The sequence below is a fragment of the Lampetra fluviatilis genome, chromosome 3 (assembly GCF_964198595.1).
Source record: "Lampetra fluviatilis chromosome 3, kcLamFluv1.1, whole genome shotgun sequence".
Lineage (NCBI taxonomy): Eukaryota > Metazoa > Chordata > Hyperoartia > Petromyzontiformes > Petromyzontidae > Lampetra > Lampetra fluviatilis.
The window spans coordinates 20,585,154-20,604,601 of NC_136277.1; the positions used below are offsets into that span (position 1 = coordinate 20,585,154).

The following is a 19,448-nucleotide window of genomic DNA, read 5'->3' on the forward strand; positions in this document are numbered from 1 at the left end:
TTGTCTCCGGGTTTTCCCCTCCACATCTATAAAGATACATTGAGAGAGTATTTGGCTGCTGTAAATTCCCACGTGATAAGCCACTTCGTTGAGCTATCATTTGTGGCCAGGTCGCTTCTGAAAAATAGCGATATAGCTCAGTGGGCCATACCTGTTAAGATGAACGTAGTTTGATTTAGAGTGTTGTTTGTGCACCACTGCCAACGCAGCAGCATGAGGACCGGATGATGTTGCATTTAAAGTAGTGTTGAAAAATCGGGAGTAATTGATGGACTTATGCAATTTTATCTCGTATACACACTTTCTTTTTTTAGTGACTTGCTTACCTTTCCTATACTTTGCACTCCCTATCGTTGTTTTGTGTTGTTTGTTGTTGTAACCTTCTGACCCGCCCCTACTGGACATCTGTGAAAAAGAGCTTAATTGCTCGTCGGATTTCTCCAGGATAAAATAAAGATTCTAATTCTATTCATAACCACGCCCCCCCCCCTTTTTTACCATCGCCCCGCCTTCTCACCTCACAGCCCCGCCCCTCACTGCACCCCTCCCCCCACGTCGCCTTGGTGGCATGACGTCACACCCCCCCCCCCCACTATGTAAAGTGCAGCACGACTCCGCCCACTCCCCCGTTACCCCCCCCTCTTAAAAGCCACTCGGCTCCAAAGGCAAAGCTCCCCCGCATAGCTTGTACAGACTGTTGGGGCAAGTGCTCTTTGCGAATAGCAGTACCCAACGAAGGCCGGAACGGCACACGAAGTGGGGGGGGGGGGGCAGCACCACGCCCGGCCGCCTTTGTCTCCCTAATTGGCGATGTTTTACACACCGCACCAGGCAAATCATTTGAGGCTCAGTCGATCTACCGGAGGACCAGGACCCGTTCAGATGATCACCGCTGTTGGTGGCCAGAGGTAGGCAACCAAAATAACAAAAAAATCCCTCAATACATTTAGGGCCGTCCATAAATGACGTCACGCACCTAGGGGGGGGGGGGGTGAGAAATGTGACGTCAACTTTAAATATAGACAACACGTTCTACTTAATTAAATAGACTTTTTCATAAATTTTTCTCCGACAACATCAGAGTGCAGCGCCACATTAAATACGCACGGCAACGACAATAGTTTAAATCGATTTTTGGACAGCCCCTTACAAGAGCGACAAGTGCGCGTGAATACGAGACGGTGCTCCTTCATAAACAACGTCACGAAGCAGGCCGCAGGATTGGCGACCCTTGCGCTAACCGCAACGCCACCGCTCCCTACAACGCCCCCCCCCCACGCCCCTCCCTCCCCTTACACGCCCCTCCCCCCCTGTCCCTCGCCCCTCCCCCCTGCCTCTCGCCCCTCCCCCTGTCCCTCGCCCCTCCCCCTTCTGTCCCTCGCCCATCCCCCCCTGCCCCTCGCCCCTCCCCCCCTGTCCCTCGCCCCTCCCCTTGTCTCTCGCCCCTCCCCCCTGTCCCTCGCCCCTCCCCCCCTGCCCCTTGCCCCTCCCCCCCTGTCCCTCGCCCCTCCCCCCCTATCCCTCGCCCCTCTCCCCCTATCCCTCGCCCCTCCCCCCTGTCCCTCGCCCCTCCACCTCTTGTCCCTCTCCCCCCCCTGCCCTTCGCCCCTCCCCCCCTGCCCCTCGCCCCTCCCCCCCTGCCCCTCGCCCCTCCCCCCTGTCCCTCGCCCCTCCCCCCTGCCCCGCGCCCCTCCCCCCCTGCCCCTTGCCCCTCCCCCCCTGTCCCTCGCCCCTCCCCCCTATCCCTCGCCCCTCCCCCCCTATCCCTCGCCCCTCCCCCCTGTCCCTCGCCCCTCCACCTCTTGTCCCTCTCCCCCCCCACTGCCCTTCGCCCCTCCCCCCCTGCCCCTCGCCCCTCCCCCCCTGCCCCTCGCCCCTCCACCTCTTGTCCTTCTCCCCCCCCTGCCCTTCGCCCCTGCCCCTCGCCCCTCCCCCCCTGTCCCTCGCCCCTCCCCCCTGTCCCTCGCCCCTCCCCCCTGCCCCGCGCCCCTCCCCCCCTGTCCCTCGCCCCTCCCCCCTGTCCCTCGCCCCTCCCCTCCCGCCCTTCGCCCCTCCCCCCTGCCCCTCCCCCCCCTCGCCCCCCCCACCCCACCACCGTCACCCCCGTTGCACCGCGGGGAGTGATGGCCGCGTCCCGGCGCGCATTCGGGCCGCGCTCGTTGCGCCGCCACGCGCCTCCTCCTCCCCCCCCCGAGTGAAGAGCGACTCGGCTGGTCGTCGTCGTCGTCACCACACGGCGCGGGCCACACGGCGCGGGCCTCCGAGGCGGACTCGTTCACATTTAGCGTCAACACCCCGGGAGGACGAGCGGGGTGGTTGCCTCCTGACGGACCGCGACTCAGAATCGTTGCTTTTCTTTCCACATTTTATTCATTTGCTACGCTCTGCCACTGAGCGTAGAGCCTCATTCTCCCTTGACGGGTTATCACTGTTGTGTGTTTTTTATAGCATAATTATTTTGTAGAATAAGTGAGAGGCCGAGGATTGGTTGGTGGTGGTGGTTCGGGCGAGGGATGCGAGATACCTCCGGTGGCTTCTGCTGCTGCTGCTTCTGCTGAAGATTCCCCGCTTCCTGAGCCGAGTCGCAGGTAAGGAGGCCCCGGGCCGATGAATGAGGTCAATCTGGAGATTGCTGACGGTCGTGCTGTTTGGTATTGGTGGTGATCGTGACAACCAACCAGCCGTAACATCACCAGTAACGTCGTCATCACCAGTGCCACCCATCAACCATCACCAGTGCCACCCATCACCAGTGCCACCCATCAACCATCACCAGTGCCACCCATCAACCATCACCAGTGCCACCCATCAACCATCACCAGTGCCACCCACCAACCATCACCAGTGCCACCCATCAACCATCACCAGTGCCACCCATCAACCATCACCAGTGCCACCCATCAACCATCACCAGTGCCACCCATCAACCATCACCAGTGCCACCCATCAACCATCACCAGTGCCACCCATCAACCATCACCAGTGCCACCCATCAACCATCACCAGTGCCACCCATCAACCATCGCCAGTGCCACCCATCAACCATCACCAGTGTCACCCATCAACCATCACCAGTGTCACCCATCAACCATCACCAGTGCCACCCATCAACCATCACCAGTGTCACCCATCAACCATCACCAGTGTCACCCATCAACCATCACCAGTGCCACCCATCAACCATCACCAGTGCCACCCATCAACCATCACCAGTGCCACTCATCAACCATCACCAGTGTCACCCATCAACCATCACCAGTGTCACCCATCAACCATCACCAGTGCCACCCATCAACCATCACCAGTGCCACCCATCAACCATCACCAGTGCCACCCATCAACCATCACCAGTGTCACCCATCAACCATCACCAGTGCCACCCATCAACCATCACCAGTGCCACCCATCAACCATCACCAGTGTCACCCATCAACCATCACCCCCACGAACACAACTCACTGACAGATTTTCCAAACGCCCTTTGAACCGTAACAACGCTATCATATCACCGTCATGATTTTTCATTACCAATCACCGCCAGCGATCGATCACCTTCGGCTCCTAAGCGCAATTGGCAACACCTCATTATCACTGCCATCACGAGCAGCACCACAATCATCAGCGCCACCGCCACTTATCACAATCCAGCAGCAATATAACCAAACATTGCTGTCACAATGATTAGTAGCCCAGCACCGTCACCACTGACTGCCATGAGCTTCACCAGTACTACTGCCAATAGTCACCACCACCAGACTATCGATTAACAACATCACTAGCAACACCAATTCCTGGTGACCACCAATACCAACGTCACTCCTGAAAAACATGCTGCCATCACCATTAACATCGTCAATAACACCACGATCATTCATCACTTCAAGCTCTGCCATCGGCAAATTGGCCAGCTTGCTGACCGCCAGATTGTGTGTATCTGCAATGTCATAGCCACAATTGTTTTTGTGATGTGCTCTTCATTTTACTCGCCTGTATTGTCAACATCGCCCAGTGTCAGTGATGGTTTTGAGTGTAAAATGCTACATCTGGGAAATAAAGAGCCCTGGTGTATTCGGTGACGTTGAAAATAACGAGACAGCTGCTGTGCAAAGGTTTCCATTTACTGCCAGTAGAATAAAAGTTGCCTGCTGGAAGAAGCTTGTTAAGGTTATTCATAATAATGTGTTTCTGTTTGGGTTAGATCGCGGAAATGGGTCGTGAACCCACCATCACCAGAAACAGTGAATTAGTAAGATGTGTCACGTGAATAAGACGTGCCAATTAGTTACTATTTCAGCTCACGTTTTGTTAACGTGATAAATCTTACTAGTTGACTGTCGGGTGGTGGTTGGTTAACGACACTTATTTTATTTACGCGATCTAAGCCAAACATCTCTTATTTGTTGTGTTTAGCTTGTTATCCTTCCTCCGCACCTTCGATGAGCACGGTTGGCTACGACGTACGGTGCGAAAGAAGTCCAAAATACATGCCACAATATTGGTCGCGAAAGTCTCCCTGTTAAACGGTGTAAGGTTCGTGGGTTAGGCATGAGTCTCTTGTTGACCGTAGCTATGTGCTGGAAGTTTCCATTTTTATGTCGGCAGGATACAACTCTGGGACAATTCAGTCAATTGCAGCAGAATGGTCATCAGGTTGCCGACATGCCTGTAGTACTCCATGGATGTATCTACTTCCTTCCTCCCCAGTAGACTTTTGCACCGGTAGATAACACTTCATTTAGATGTAGGGTTGGTTCCATGTTAGCATTTTTTGACTGAAAGCAGCTGCCCAAGTTGCAGTAAAGAGACCCAAATATTTGTCAGCAATAATTTGAGCAACCCTAGATTGTACTGTCACATCGCTGAATAATTAAAGGTCAAAGTACGGTACATATCCAATTGTTCACATTGATGTAACTATATCTATTAAAATGTGTGTGAGTTGTCATTTGACTTAGCTCAGAATACAACAATGGTTGTCTGTGGACAGATAGGCCTTTACCATTGCAATATAGACTCTAAACCAGTGAGTGACTTGGGATCTCCAACAGAGATGAACGCTACCATACACTTGTATAACATTACGTTCTAGGCTAATTATATAGGCAAGATATATGGGGATACGATGGGTGACGCTTCTATTTATAATCGCACACCGACTTCTGGAAATGCATGGCAGAAGCACCTCCCGTACGAATATAAATGCACCGAGGATATACTTTCTTCAGAGTGTTCCATCACAACGTTTTTGATTCCGTTCCAAGCTGTGGTTTTATCCACGTCATTTGAAACGAGTGTTAGGTAGCGGTGTTTGCTGAGGTCATCGTTGGCTTCGCTTGCGTCGGTGTTGGAACGGTGGATTTGCACAATCACCAGGGGGTACATTCGTTGCGTCGATCTCGTGTTGTCTTGGGCGAGATCGACGTTCAAAACGATCGTGCGTGTGTGACGGAGCGCCACCAATGTCAAAGCCAAATGTGCAGGTCTATTCATTAGCATTTCCTTAATGTAATTGCGGACGTGGTAGATTTATTTGGCATTATCAACGACGTTTGCTGCAGGCTGACCTTTGAGCATTATTGAAATAGCACCGTGATGAGAAGAACAATGCCCACCGTACTGTACGTGCACTGTGTTGCAGAAGGTCATTTAATTACCCCTGAATACTGCAAAGACTTCGTGGATTGGAGTGTGTACATGGATATACAAGTATATCACGACAAAGCACCGTCGTTATGCAAGAAAGTACATACAAACACACGTGCACTGTGTAGTATTCTGTGTGTTTTGTTCTTTGCAGGCATCACATTGCAGGGTGCAACCATAGACGCCCATTGCTGTAAAACAATTGTTTGTTTTGATCGTTGAGTTAAATAGCACAGCTTCGTGTTTACGCGTCGTCTTGCGTTCATCATCATCATCAGCCATGCTGTTGTCCACTTCTGGACAAAGGGCTATCCAAGCCGTCATAATCTCTTGTTGGCCTTGAAACACACCAGTCCGTGCACACATTCACACAGCCCGATTCTCTCGTTCCATCACCGACGTGCATCGACTTCACCGGTTGTTTTGTTCCCTTCCTTTGGGCTGCCACTGTCGGTAATCTCAACCACTGGCTACCAAACCCGTCTTTACCAACACGGTCTACCCGTGCCACTTAATTTTCTTAACAGTCAATGTCATGTCTCTAACATGCATTTGTTCTCGAATGTATATATTTCTATTTCACGGTGTAATGCGCATTTACTTTGTTGCATGACATTTTTGTAAGTAAGCCAGTGGCCTCTGGATAGTTATTTCTGGATAGTTCTGAAATGCAAATTGTTGCATCAAACATTTGTGATATTCACAAATTCTGCCTTTAAAATTCTGTTAATTCATTTCCAGTATGTCGCACGCTGTAAGAATGAAGGGTTCAATGATTCACCTCCCCTGCGATCCAATGAGTTGTCCCAATAATGTTTTTACATTGTGGTGAATGTTGTGGTCGCTATTGGTTGGAGGGTTCACATGAAACCAAGGCAACATAAAGGGAAAAAAGTCACTACGCACGCAATTCAATACCATGTATCGTGAGCTTCAGACTCTATTAATCGATGCAGAGTTACAATCGGTACACAATTTGCGTATTCCTTAATAACGGTGCAAACAACAAATTAAATTGAAATTCGACATTCAGGAATTAATTGTTTAATTCGGCCGTCATTGTGAAACCCCCACTGCGTTGCCGAGGAGGTGGCTTCTGGTAATGAAGATTAGCTAAAGCGGAAGATGCGCTGTGAATCATACAGTGTGTTAAGACTGCTCACTGCACAGCATTGCAGCATCAACATCTCGTCAGCGGTAAGGGAAGAGACCAGCAAAAAAGCATACATTCGTAAAGAGAAGGCGATGTAAAGTTTTAGTTGGATGTAATGCTATAAATTAGACTAGTAAGATGAACACATTAAAGCAAACCTATAAATGTATGGGTACGTTAAGTAAAATCGTTTCACAGTATATGATTTATAGCTGGTACGGTATTTGTAAGTGTACAAGTTACATCACTTCTGTTGTGAACCACTTGACCCAGAAAATAACCAATTGGCTGTCTCGTTCGTATCCCTTTACTGTATCTGTATACATTGAATTTGATGTTTATCATATGAAACGCCTACTTGGGTAGCTGACTAGAAGTCTGTTTTTTTTAAAATAATAAAAGTAATGTGTTGCTTGATTATCTGGAAATAGCACGCCATCCCAATAATCGGCTCATTCGACATATAATTGGGTTGAAGACAATATTGTTATTCAGCATTTATGTTGTGGAAATGCCTCTGGAAGCACAAACCTGTGTTTTTCCTGTCCATCTGGTTGCTATTTACTAGGTGCATTAATTTAAAACGACACTTGGAGCAGGTTTATTGCAAGCAGATTGTAAGTGGATTTGGAGTAATCAAATGGCGCCGCGGTGGCGAGATGTTAACCACCTCGCCTGGTATGCAGGAGTTAGTTGGTTCGATCCCGACACTGACGCCTGTCTATTTGGAGATTGTATGTTCTCCCTGTGGTCGCATGGGTTTTTCTCTGGATCCTCCGGTTTTTTCCCTCCACGTTTAGAAACGTACCGTTTCGTAGTATTTGGCTGTTTAGTTTAAATGTTTGATTTTCTTAATTCACCTTGTTCATATGAACACACATTCTCGTACCACTTCACACCAGCACACAGCATGCCGTCATCCATGTGTAGCCTCAAAATGAAAAACGATGCTGTGCCGTATGAAGTTGTTTTCATCTGTAACAGATTTTGAGTCAGTTCAAAATAGTTGCAGGCCTTCATTTCCCGAGGCATGCAGATGTATTGCATGCCATCAGTTTCTACGTGGTGGTAACCCATATTAAATCTAAAAAAATATTTGGACACAACTAAAAATAGAACAACAAAACACATAAGCAGCATTTTGTATTTTTGTCGTGAAGCAAGAAATTAAAAATTTAATAGGCATCCTGTCAAGCAATTGTGGGGTTTCGTGGAGGCATGTAGAATATCACACTGGAGTACCGGATACGGTCGTGTTGGTCACACGAGTTTCCTCACTGATAAATGTGCAGCGAAACTTCATAAGGTGCACAAGTCTTGACTTAAAGCTTTCGTGACTGCAGGAAGTCATATTCTTTGGGTCTTTCGGTAAAGTCACGTGGATGGGTTAAAATAAAATAACAATAAAACTACGACGTTTCGATCGCGACACAAGCGGTCGTCAGGAAAAAAAACTTAGTTTTTTTGTTATTTTCCTAGAACATATCTATGTGACTTTACCGAAATGCCCAAAGAATATAAAGTGCATAATGGATCACTTTTATGGGTCTTTATTCTTGCTAAGGTGTGTTCAGTTCATAATGTAGTTTCAGTTCGCAGTGATTCGTTCTATCGTGCACATTTCTATGCAAGATATTCTCGGTCCGGAGATTTGAAGCTTGTCAAGGTAGATGGTAAAACCTACACAATGTATCAGGCCCATTTTTCAATCTTGCCTTTAACAGGAAGTGCTTGCATGACACATGCTGATTTACCCTTCCACATGTTGTGAAAGAGTTGCCACTGCTTCCTGCCCTTGAAGCTTTGCTAATCAATTTTAACGTGCTGCTTCATCACTGAGCTTTTCACAAGAAAACGATGTTCCCTTATTTAATGTGCATGCTGGATATTGTTAGTACGTGAAGCCCAATAGAGTGTAAAACATTTATGACGTTTTCTTGGTTCTTTTGGTAAAGTCACGTAGAAGGGAAATAAAAAAATAAAACATAATAAAATACAATTCTCACGACGTTTCGGCCACAACGCAAGCAGCCGTCCTTAGGTGAAGAACAGGTCTGTCGGAAAAACGCTGTTCTTCACCTGAGGACGGCTGCTTGCGTTGTGGCCGAAACGTCGTGAGAATTGTATTTTATAATGTTTTATTTTTATTATTTTATTATTTCCCTTCTACGTGACTTTACCGAAAGAACCAAGAAGATGAATCCCTGCAGTCACGAAAGCTTTAAATCGAAATTTATGACGTTATTATGAAAATTATCTGTTACAGAAGAAAATAATTTGGCTCAGCTGTGCAATAGCTGTCTTTGAAAAACGACAGTTTGAATTTCATCCACTTTGCATGATTGAAATATATTTATCGTTTGATTTTATATTTTTATTTGGTGAATATTATTAAAATCCCAATTGTGTGCATACTTTCCAGTAGTAGAACGCACAACATTAATATTCAACAGTTTACCGCCGTGAATGGACTTAATTATAATCGTGGCCATTCATGATGCCGTCTGCACGCCACATGGAATTACTTGCCGAGTGAAGTGGCCTTAAGATGAGACATTTAACTTGTTTTCACTGGGACTGTCAAATGTGATTGCTTTCTCCTAGTGGCTGGCTCACGTGGGCGCATATATAGGGTGCTGACATAAAGTCTGAAAGTGATGAAACATTCATCCTTATCTCGACTGTCCTCCATAATAATATGTTACTGGAATGTTGTCAGATAAGCATGCCGTTCTTGGGAGAGGACATACGCCGTCTTATTACCGCGGATGTAAAAGGTCTATTATTCCAAATAGTAGGCCATTGTATGCAAGTGCCAAACACTTTTTTTGGAACATTATTAATGATGACTAAAAATGTGTCTTGATAGCGGAGAACAGACGGCCTCTCACAAATGAGCTACATGCAAGCTTCTCTTCTTATGTTACAAGATTACTTCCTTAATTTAACCCAGGGGGAGAACTCGGTGGTAATATTAGTTGGGATAGGGAGTCCTAAAAGAAATACATATGTGTGCAGGGATAGCGACGCATACATTATCCAGTAGTGAACCTGTTTTTTTGTTTAAATGATAAACATTGTGAAGATATTGAATTAACTTAAGAGTACATGTGCAGTATAAAGATATGTGCAGAAGGTGCTACTGGAAAGGCATACCCTAAACGATACGGACATGCTTTTGTGATTGAATATTGATCAGTGAAGGGACATTTGAAAAACATCCTCTTAGAAATGGAACAATATTTCAGTATATAATCATCACCTCGGTGTTTTAATGAGAACATACAACCCTTGGCCAATCCACTGCCGTGCCAGTCACAGGAGCTATGTTTAATCACGCTGGTCGGTGCAGGTTGAAGCAGGGAGCAAAGGTCCGCTTCAGATATCACATTGATGGCAGTAGCCATGGCTGGGAAATGGAATCAGGTCAATGGGTTTGTTAATGCATCGCCATTGATGGCAAATAGCTGTGGCTGGGAGTGGAATCAGGTCACTGGGTTTGTAAATGCGTTGTGAAAACCAATTTATAATTTCCATCACTGACTTGGGGCTGCCAATCTAGAGGGGCCCCCACCGTACATTAATTTGTGCAGGAAGTCACTTTCACTCGGCAGTTGAGGCTTTGTGTCTCATTGGTAGTACACTGCTGGTTATTTCCTATGTCATTGGGAGAAGGTGAGCATTAAAAAAAAAACCTGCCTTATGTTCTACAAGTTCTGTGTCGGGCACAAGTATTCATTTATCAGTGAAATTCTCCACACTTTATGAAAGTGTAAAAAAACTCAAATCGCCATAACATTGTTTTAACTAGAATTCCAATAACTCTAAATTTAAAGCTGTATTCATACGACCGTAATCTTGATATATGAATGTGATAATTGCTAATTTAATCATTCACCACCATTCGAGTTTATTAATTGTCACTACAGTATTATCTTCATAATCACTTCCATTATTGACGTAATTTTATGTTTTGATGCTGCATTTTGAAGTGGGTTTACAAATGCCTGCATATTGCCCTTGACATCATGCTATTTACTATCAAAGGGTAACAGTGCATTTCTTTACTGCCAGGAATTGACTTAGATTTTCCCCGAGGTTATTTTGTCAGTGTTTCAAAATAAAGGTAGGGGGATGGGTGTGTTTCTACAAGCCACCAAAATGATTTGTGTGGAATAAGATACTGTCATCATTGTTATATAATATGGTTGTTACCTAACATTCATACAAAAATACTTGTCTCTGAGCTATTGATTTTTTTAAAAATCAGGGTTTATGTAAAACAATCCTTTGATAGTGAGAGCTACATGTGCTGTATTTGTAGTCATTTATCATTACAAATTCACAGGGTATATTGCTGACAGCTGTTTGCTTGCAGTATATGTATATTGCAGGCCGTTTATTTCCATGTAGCCAATAACCAAAACACTCAGAATGCATCCGATCTCATCAGATCTTGGAAACTAAGCAGAGCTGAGCCTGGATCGTGCTTGGATGAGTGATCACCATGCACGCCAGGTGTTATAGGCTGTTGCAGGGGCTAAGTTGTCGGCAGCGTAGAGCAGTGACACAAGATACGTTGTTGTACTCGACTTTTATAGCTCCCGTCTATGCCCCTCCAAGCCTTTGGCCAGCCTTGCACTGTCCAGTGTGGTGAAGTGTCATCAAATAACCTCGACGAGACACTCACCCAGCAGTGGCTTCACCAAAGGGCTGTACATGTTCGGATCATATTTAAAGTTTTTTTTCTTACATTAATGTTAAAAAAATTTAATGGAAGAGAAAATATAGCATTATACCTGACAACCTTTTTTTCTCTTCTTGATATGATATGTTATTGCAGTTAATTTACCAGGCAAATTTTTTTGTGTTTACATGAAATATTTCCCAATAAAGTTGAAATACAAAATACTTGCATCTATTATGATGTGATGCATGCACACGTTTTAAAAACAGCTTCTGTACATTGCTCAGCATGCAATAATGCACAAGGTCAAATGCGTCAGTTTGCCACATGCGTTAGCAGGCCGTGACATTTTCCTCCTTCCAAAATAAACCGCTATTTGCCAAGAAATATTTTATCACACACCCATGGTAAAGAACGAGCAGCAAACAATGTCCTATAAATGTGCAGTGGCTCATGATTTGCAATGTTCACACAAACACAAACAGAGGGGCCTCATTGATATTCCATGGTGAAACACTAATTGTAAAAAAAAATGTGCTCAGATTAAAAAATGTTCTCAAGCCATAGTATGCCACGTTGCAGAAACTGTGTTTAACTTGTCCCCTAACATTTTTCTCCCGCTTTAAATAGAAGGGGCAACAATAGTGCTTTCTAAAAGCCCCGCACAAAATGTCTTGGATGCGTCCCCATTGCGTGTTTATGGGCACAACTCTTTTAGAGGGAAGTGGAAAGCCTTTGTGTGGAACTCATTTAAAACCTGCATAAAATAAAAGTGCTAAACATTTTTGCTCTCCACCACAACCAATGCAAAGAAACAATATCAGTGTCCTTTGTATAGCAAGCTAAAACTTTTGCGTACACGTTACCCACTTGTTGCAAACCGAGTTTTCTATTGTGTGCAAACGGTTGCAGACTCTGAATGTTTGCTGTAGGCCTTGGTGAGGAAAGCAGACTGGCCAGGAAGTCTGCAAAAGCAAAGAGCTGTGGTTATTCCGCAGTAACAGCATTGCATGTGACCCCAGCTGGTCTGCAGATTTTGAGCAAAGGCCTCATCCTACCGTGATGAAACATCGGAATCGCATTCACGTGTTTACCGTCACCTTGGTTTCTAAATGAGCAAATGTGAAACGGTTTGGCAGCGTGTGCTTTCATTCATTTTGGAGAATACTCACAAAGGATCTAGCCAAACACACAAGTGCAAGGGTCCTCTTGAAAGTGTGCATTTGCTTGTGTGTCACCAAATGATGCCTATGTGAGAGGCAGAGGTGCAACTCTGCAATTGCTTGCTCAAGCCACTGCTGGCAGAAGGGCCTGTATGTATCAATGTTGAACTTGTATCTGACCATATGTAGCCAACCATGCTAATCGGAGGTGCAGGGGAAGGACAACAAACTAAACACAAAAAGCCTTTAGAAAGAAATTAGTTTTAATCTAGATTTAAAAGTGCCTAGCTCCAATGGCTTCTTCATATCAGAAGGAAGAGAGTTCCAGATGGTTGTAGAAGCGCATCTGAATGCGTGCGATGCAGTGACTGTCTTTGTTTGATGGCTAGCCAACACTAGAGGGAGCACTAAAGAGCCTCTCCCATAGGTTATTTGGCCTACTCTTTTACTTGCCAGGCAGCTGGTGAGCCAGTGAACTATGGTTTGAAAATCCAGGGCACCAACCATTATATGAAACCAAAAATTGTACGGGAGATGTTAGATATCACCGCACCTTGGATAAGCCCAATTCTGATATAGGAAACACATCCTACATTATATTGATGGGGAGAATGTAAAGGGCAGCGTCTGACCCCCAAGCACGCTACTTTTGATATAAGCACAGAGGGACTTGCTCCCAAAGGGTGTGCTTATATCCATCTACTACAATATATGCTTTGTTCCTAATGGATGATGCCAGTCTTGAGCTATAGGGCCACTACATTTTGTCATCTAATTTTTTCTGCACCAGTGCTCTGGCCGCCTTGCAAGCACATCACGGAAAAATTGTGGTACCATTTGGAAAATGAGGCATTTTACATGTTAATGTGTCCTCTTATCGTTCTTATGAAGTTAATATGAGCTTGCAATCATGAATGGTCCTTCTAGAAATGCATTTTCTATATTTAGACTTGAACCACAAAATAGAAGCCAAGATGTTTTCCTGTTTTATCTACTCATCAGATTATTTTAGCAAACCTTAAAAAAAAAATTGGAGGCTCCATTACTTACAGTTCCTTAATTGCTTAAAGTTATATTTTGTTAATAATCTGAAATTATATTTATTGTTAAATCCTGGAATGCAATGAAATTGTGCCGCGGTGGTAACGTGTTAACTACCTTGCCGGGTATGCATGAGATCGTGCATTCGATCCCGACCCTGATGCCTGTATATTTGGAGCTTGCATGTTCACCCCGTGATCGTGTGGATTTTTCTCCGGGTCCTCTGGTTTTTCCCTCTGTATTTGAAAACATTGGTTTAGAGTATTTGGCTGCTATACATTTCTACATCATAAGCCACTTTGTTGAGCTATCATATGTGGCCAGGTCTCTTCTGAAAATAGCTATATAGCTTAGTTTAAATAAAATATAAAATTTCTGCATCTGATTTCACTAACATCTCATTGTAGTCACACATGTAGACTGAAACCTGACATCTGGTTCTCTTTTGAACTGAGTTTCATGCCTTTGTTTTTAGAAATGTATGGCTTGCGGCACATCTGTAAGCTCATATTCAAACCAAAATCATATCTTTCATTTGTCTTGTCATCAAATAACCAACCAACCATAAACTCACAGGTCCTAACTTTTGACTGCTTTGAAATTCAGCTGTTGCTGATTACCACTGTAATTTTGCCCTCAAGCTCTGGGTTTATTTGAAACTGAGGATTTTGACACTTATGCTATGGGGGAAAGTCTTATTTTATTTAACTTGAGATTTTGTATTTTATTTAAAATAGTGCTGTCTTTAATATTTTTAATGTTGATTATGTAGTGATACTATTGCTGAGAAGGATGTGCTTTTTGATTTGGAAAGTGGCCCAGACTGCCAAGTGGGTGGTGGTAGCCACCTGTCTCACTGTTTCCTGCATTCATCTGCATCCACCCACATCTCCATATGTCCCCCCCATGTGTTCCTTTGTGACTCCCATTTCCCTATGTCCCATGTTTCCCACACATTTCTCTGCAGAACTCTGTTCCTGTTTGCCTAGATAGCTCTCCCCATGTTCATGCATGTATTTATGTGTCTACCTGGTAAAAATGGCAGTTATTTAACTAGGAAAGCCTCACTGAGTCTCAGTACTTTTTTTTCCAGGATCCTGCATTTGGACATTTGGCCAATACCATTAATGAGTGTTTGGCTTGTGGGCGGAAACTATAGTATGCAGAGAAAAGCCACACATATGACGGAGTAACATTCAACACCGCCATCTCCTGATTACCTCACAGCCCCATCTACAACACCTGACAAGCCTTTGTGGTTACCCATCCCTATTACTAAACAGGCTTTGGTCCTCAGTTTCTGAGATCGAACGAGGTGGGGCATATTTTGACGGATTTGGTCGTAGGATGACCCACTGACCCACTCTTCCAATCAGGCCGGTCGACGCACACCCCTCCTTTTAAGCTTCCTAAAATGCCCACGCCCCCTCGCCCCACATTAGGACTCATTACTCTCCATGAAGCCGCTACACTCTCCTCCAAAAATATACTGTGCTATTCAGCTTCAGCTCTGGCCAGACACCTAATAAGGTACTCAGTGTCCAGCGTCTCACAAGAAGTAATATTCAGTGGATCCCTTGTGTGTGTGCAGGCTCATGTGCACACAAAGCGGTAACCTAGCGCTTCCGAGTTATTCTTCGTCATCCTCGTCGTCGTCATCAGCCACCATCTATCTACTGCTGGACGAACGCCTTCTCAAGCCGTCGCCATCTCTCACAATCTTCTGCTGTAATAATCCACCAAGCACCTGCACGCGAGTTGATCTTCCCTTGACGTTCATCTCAGATTCGTTCGATTCCTCGGCTGTCGTCTTGACCATCGGCCATCATCCCTTCTCTTGACATCTGCCCAAGCCCGCTTGCTTTTCTCAACAGTTTTGTTACTTCTGAAGAGGGTTTCTTAGATACTGTTAATAATGTAAGATTAAATTAAATTATTCTTCGTGAATTTATAGTTGGATAGAAACTCACTTTAACAGGACGCTTATTCATAATCTTGAACATCTATTTGGGGATTTGCATGATAAAGTCACCGTTTATAATTTGAAAACAATGTCGAAAATAAGTGATCGTTACATGTGACGTAAGTTGTATGGTGGTATATCTTTTGCATGTAAAGTGGCAGATGGATTAGTGTCTACTGTCTAGCAGTTTTACAAGACTCATTTAAGCACCCAGCGTGCCGTCTCTGATTAGAATAAAAAAGCAGCCTTCCGGAATTGTTTTAATCGCGGTGCCAAGATTTTACTTGCAGTTGCTTGTTAATGTTGCTTCTAGCTTGTGTGGTTTAGTACACAAATTCCCATGTTTAATGAATATCTTTCACCGTGTGTTTTTAATGTTAATCCTCGGCTCGTTGAAGCAAATTTTGAACTTTATTGGATTTAATGTCAGTGTCTCCTTACTGTCAGAAGTGCTCGGGCAGTGTTGATCCTGAGCCAGGGCAGGTTATACTGGTCGGAACCTCCTGATTACACCAGCCCACAGGGGATTATTGTGTCCGTCCGTCGTGCATCCAAAAATGGGAGAGGTGGGGCTGGGTGGTGAGGGGAGGGTGGGGAGGGGCTGGGTGGGGAGGGGCTGGGTGGGGAGGGTGGGGCTGGGTGGGGGGTGGGAGGGGTGGGGCTGGGTGGGGAGGGGCTGGTCACCCCGTAGTGCCCTTTTAACCTACTTACGCCGACTTGTGCCCGCCCTCATAGTCGGGCATATTTGCGGAATACACCACGCCGCCGTTGACCCTGGCCATTGACCGAGCAACCCAACCTTCCTACCCACTCCCTCCGCAGGAATGTGTTTTTAAATCGCCGTATTGAGGCGGGGACCACAATTTGTTTTTGACGCCAAAGACATCAGGTGACCTTACCTTGTGTTTGAACTCGTGTATTCATGTCTGGAACCCACTTATTTCTATATGAGGAATATATGAGGGCTTCCTTGGGGTATTGGTAACAGCACTAATTATAATAATAGAGATGGTAAACATGATTTGAATCTTTCATGACTGCAATAATCCATACTCTTTGGTTCTTTCGGTAAAGTCACGTAGGTATAAAATAAAATAAATCACGACGTTTCGGGCACTACACAAGCATCTGTCATCAGGTGGGAAAGCATGGTCTGCTGTTGAGGCAGACTGTTTTAAAACGTTTGAAATGGGTGTAGCCCAAGGGTCATAAAGAAGTGGCCAGGGCTAGTGATGTTAATGTGAGAGATTAGCATGTAACTGTAAGATGGAAGGAGAGCGGCCTCCTCGACGAGGGAGTGCAACCCAACGGGTGCAATCCAAAGGACATGTGAGTATGAGAGTGCAATCCAAAGGCATGAGAGTGCAATCCAAAGGACACGTGAGCATGAGAGATCTAAGAGAGAGGCATAGAGAGAGACACAGAGAGTCAGAAATAACAGCTGACATAGGCAGGAAGGATGGAAACATCACAGTCAGTTAAGACTTTACCTGGTTAATAACGTCCTTCCAATGATTGCTCAGTTTGTACCCATCCTCTCGGTTGAAGTTGTGTCTGTGTTTAAATATCTGGATGGCTTTATGAACAAATCTCTGAAGGTAGCCGGTAGGTTTTCAGAGTACCTCCGTCTTGGAAAAATCTATTTCGTGTGAGCCCACAGCGTTAAAACAATGATCAGCAACGGCAGAGGTATTAGTCCTACAGTTTCAGATCTGCCATGTGTTCACACGAAATAGACGGAGGTACTCTGCAAACCTACCGGCTACCTTCAGAGATTTGTTCATGAAGCCATCCAGACATATAAACACAACTTCAACCGAGAGGATGGGTACAAACTGAGCAATCATTGGAACAATGTTATTAACCAGGTAAAGTCTTAACTGACTGTGATGTTTCCATCCTACCTGCCTATTTCAGCTGTTATTTCCGACTCTGTGTCTCTCTCTATGCCTCTTTCTTAGATCTCTCATGCTCACCCTCCTTTTCTAGAGTTACATGCTAAACTCTCACATTAACATCATGCTAATCTCTCATTAACATCATGCTAATCCCTCACATTAACATAGCCACTTCCGTGCCACTCTCCTTCTATCTTACAGTTACATGCTAATCTCTCACATTAACATCGCTAGCCCCGGCCACTTCTTTATGACCCTTAGGCTACACCCACTTCAAACCTTTTAAAACAGTCTGCCTCAGCAGCAGACCATGCTTTCCCACCTGATGACGGGACGCTTGAGTTGCGCCCGAAACGTCGTGATTTATTTTATTTTATACCTACGTGACTTTACCGAAAGAACCAAAGAGTATGGTAAACATGATTGAATAAATAACTTCAGCAGGTATTGTGTACTGTACTCGTACAAGGCCACGGTGGGGAAGCTGAGAAGAGCTCCGTGATCTGAGTGATGCGCTCAGTCGAAATGTCTGTGGTGAGGTTTTTTTTAGGTGGAGCCCGAGACTCGATGCTGGTCTCGTGTGAGTTCTCACCTGGCTAAATACATCGATTTTTTTCTCTCATGTAATTGTGACATCGAATCGTGATACTCGAATCGCCAGGGGTGGGTTCTGATTGGCTCAGCGTACTTTGCTCTCATTGGCTGATGGAATGTTGGGGGCGGGTCCTTTGCCCTGGCTTGCGCTGCTGCGTGTTCTCACTCGGAAAGCGCTTTATAGATACTTTGATTTGATTTTTATTCAGCACACGTTTTCTCCCGAACAGAGAGTGCTATAACGAATCAAGAGTTTTACTGCACGGTGCTAAGCAAGGTCTGCCTGTGTTATCTTAATTAACCAAGTTATCGGGCCAAAGTTCACGTCTTAATTTTAACATCATTTGCAAAAGATGCGTATCATGGGCTTTCAAATTACACCTCATTCATTGAAATTTGTAGAGTTTTCTAGGACGAGGTCTCTATACAAACATGCACACAGATTAGTCTTTTATTACATGGATGGTAAATTTGAATGTGTACGCCATTTTCAAGCAGTCTGCTTTTGGCTCAACACCTTTGCTCATGTGATCCCTTAATATCACTCGTTTTCCTGTTAAGCAAATGGTAGCTATGTATCGTTTGCGTTTCCAAAAAAAGCCTGTAACTGGAGAGGACAGTTAAACATACAAAGCCAGACTGTGAGGCATGGGGCGAACACATGAACTGGCACCGAGAAGCGATGTTGTAAGCAGAATTGACTGCACAACGAAACACTGTTTTGTTTCCACGACAAACAGCCTTCGCAGTTGAACTCGCGCGCAATATCTGACAAGTCAAGATGCAAACCACAAACAGATGTTTCACCGCTCCGGCCTTGACCAGCACGACGCAGGAAGAAGGTCTTGCCCAGCTTGACGTTACGGCAACAAGCTGGCCTGGCAGGCAAGTTTGAAAATTAAAACCTTACAGTGATCCCATATTACATTTCCCTATTTAAAGCGAGATGAGCACATACGCGTCTGTATATATTTCTGGACATGACCAGGTTGGTCCAGAAGCGTAACTAGCGTGGAGGCAGAGGAGGTGCCTTGACCCCCCCCCCACACACCTCCTGGTTGCCATAGCTACGAGTTGAGGCCCCGTTGACAATTACCGTGAGATATGTTTTCGACAGCAGTGTAAAAGAATAAAAAGTAATTTCAAACGAAAATGCTTAATGATGTGATTAGGCAAGAGCAGCCGCGATAGAGAGCCTCGGTGGTGCGACCGTGCGAGACAAATCAAATATTGGGGCCCCACTTGACCGATTTCCACACCCCCTGAGCTGACAACAATGTCGTTACGCCACTGGTTGGATCCTTTT

General features: G+C 45.2%; 1 protein-coding gene across 2 annotated transcripts in view; it reads left to right on the forward strand.

Annotated features, from left to right (window-relative positions):
• Window positions 1–2,111: 2,111 nt before the first annotated feature.
• Window positions 2,112–19,448, forward strand: part of LOC144954224 (C-myc promoter-binding protein-like) — a 117,937-nt gene continuing 100,600 nt past the window's right edge. For both annotated transcript variants that reach the window (XM_078884776.1, XM_078884778.1), the window contains exon 1: window positions 2,112–2,588. The gene's annotated coding sequence lies outside the window, so the exon portion shown is untranslated. The remainder of the gene's footprint in view (window positions 2,589–19,448) is intronic.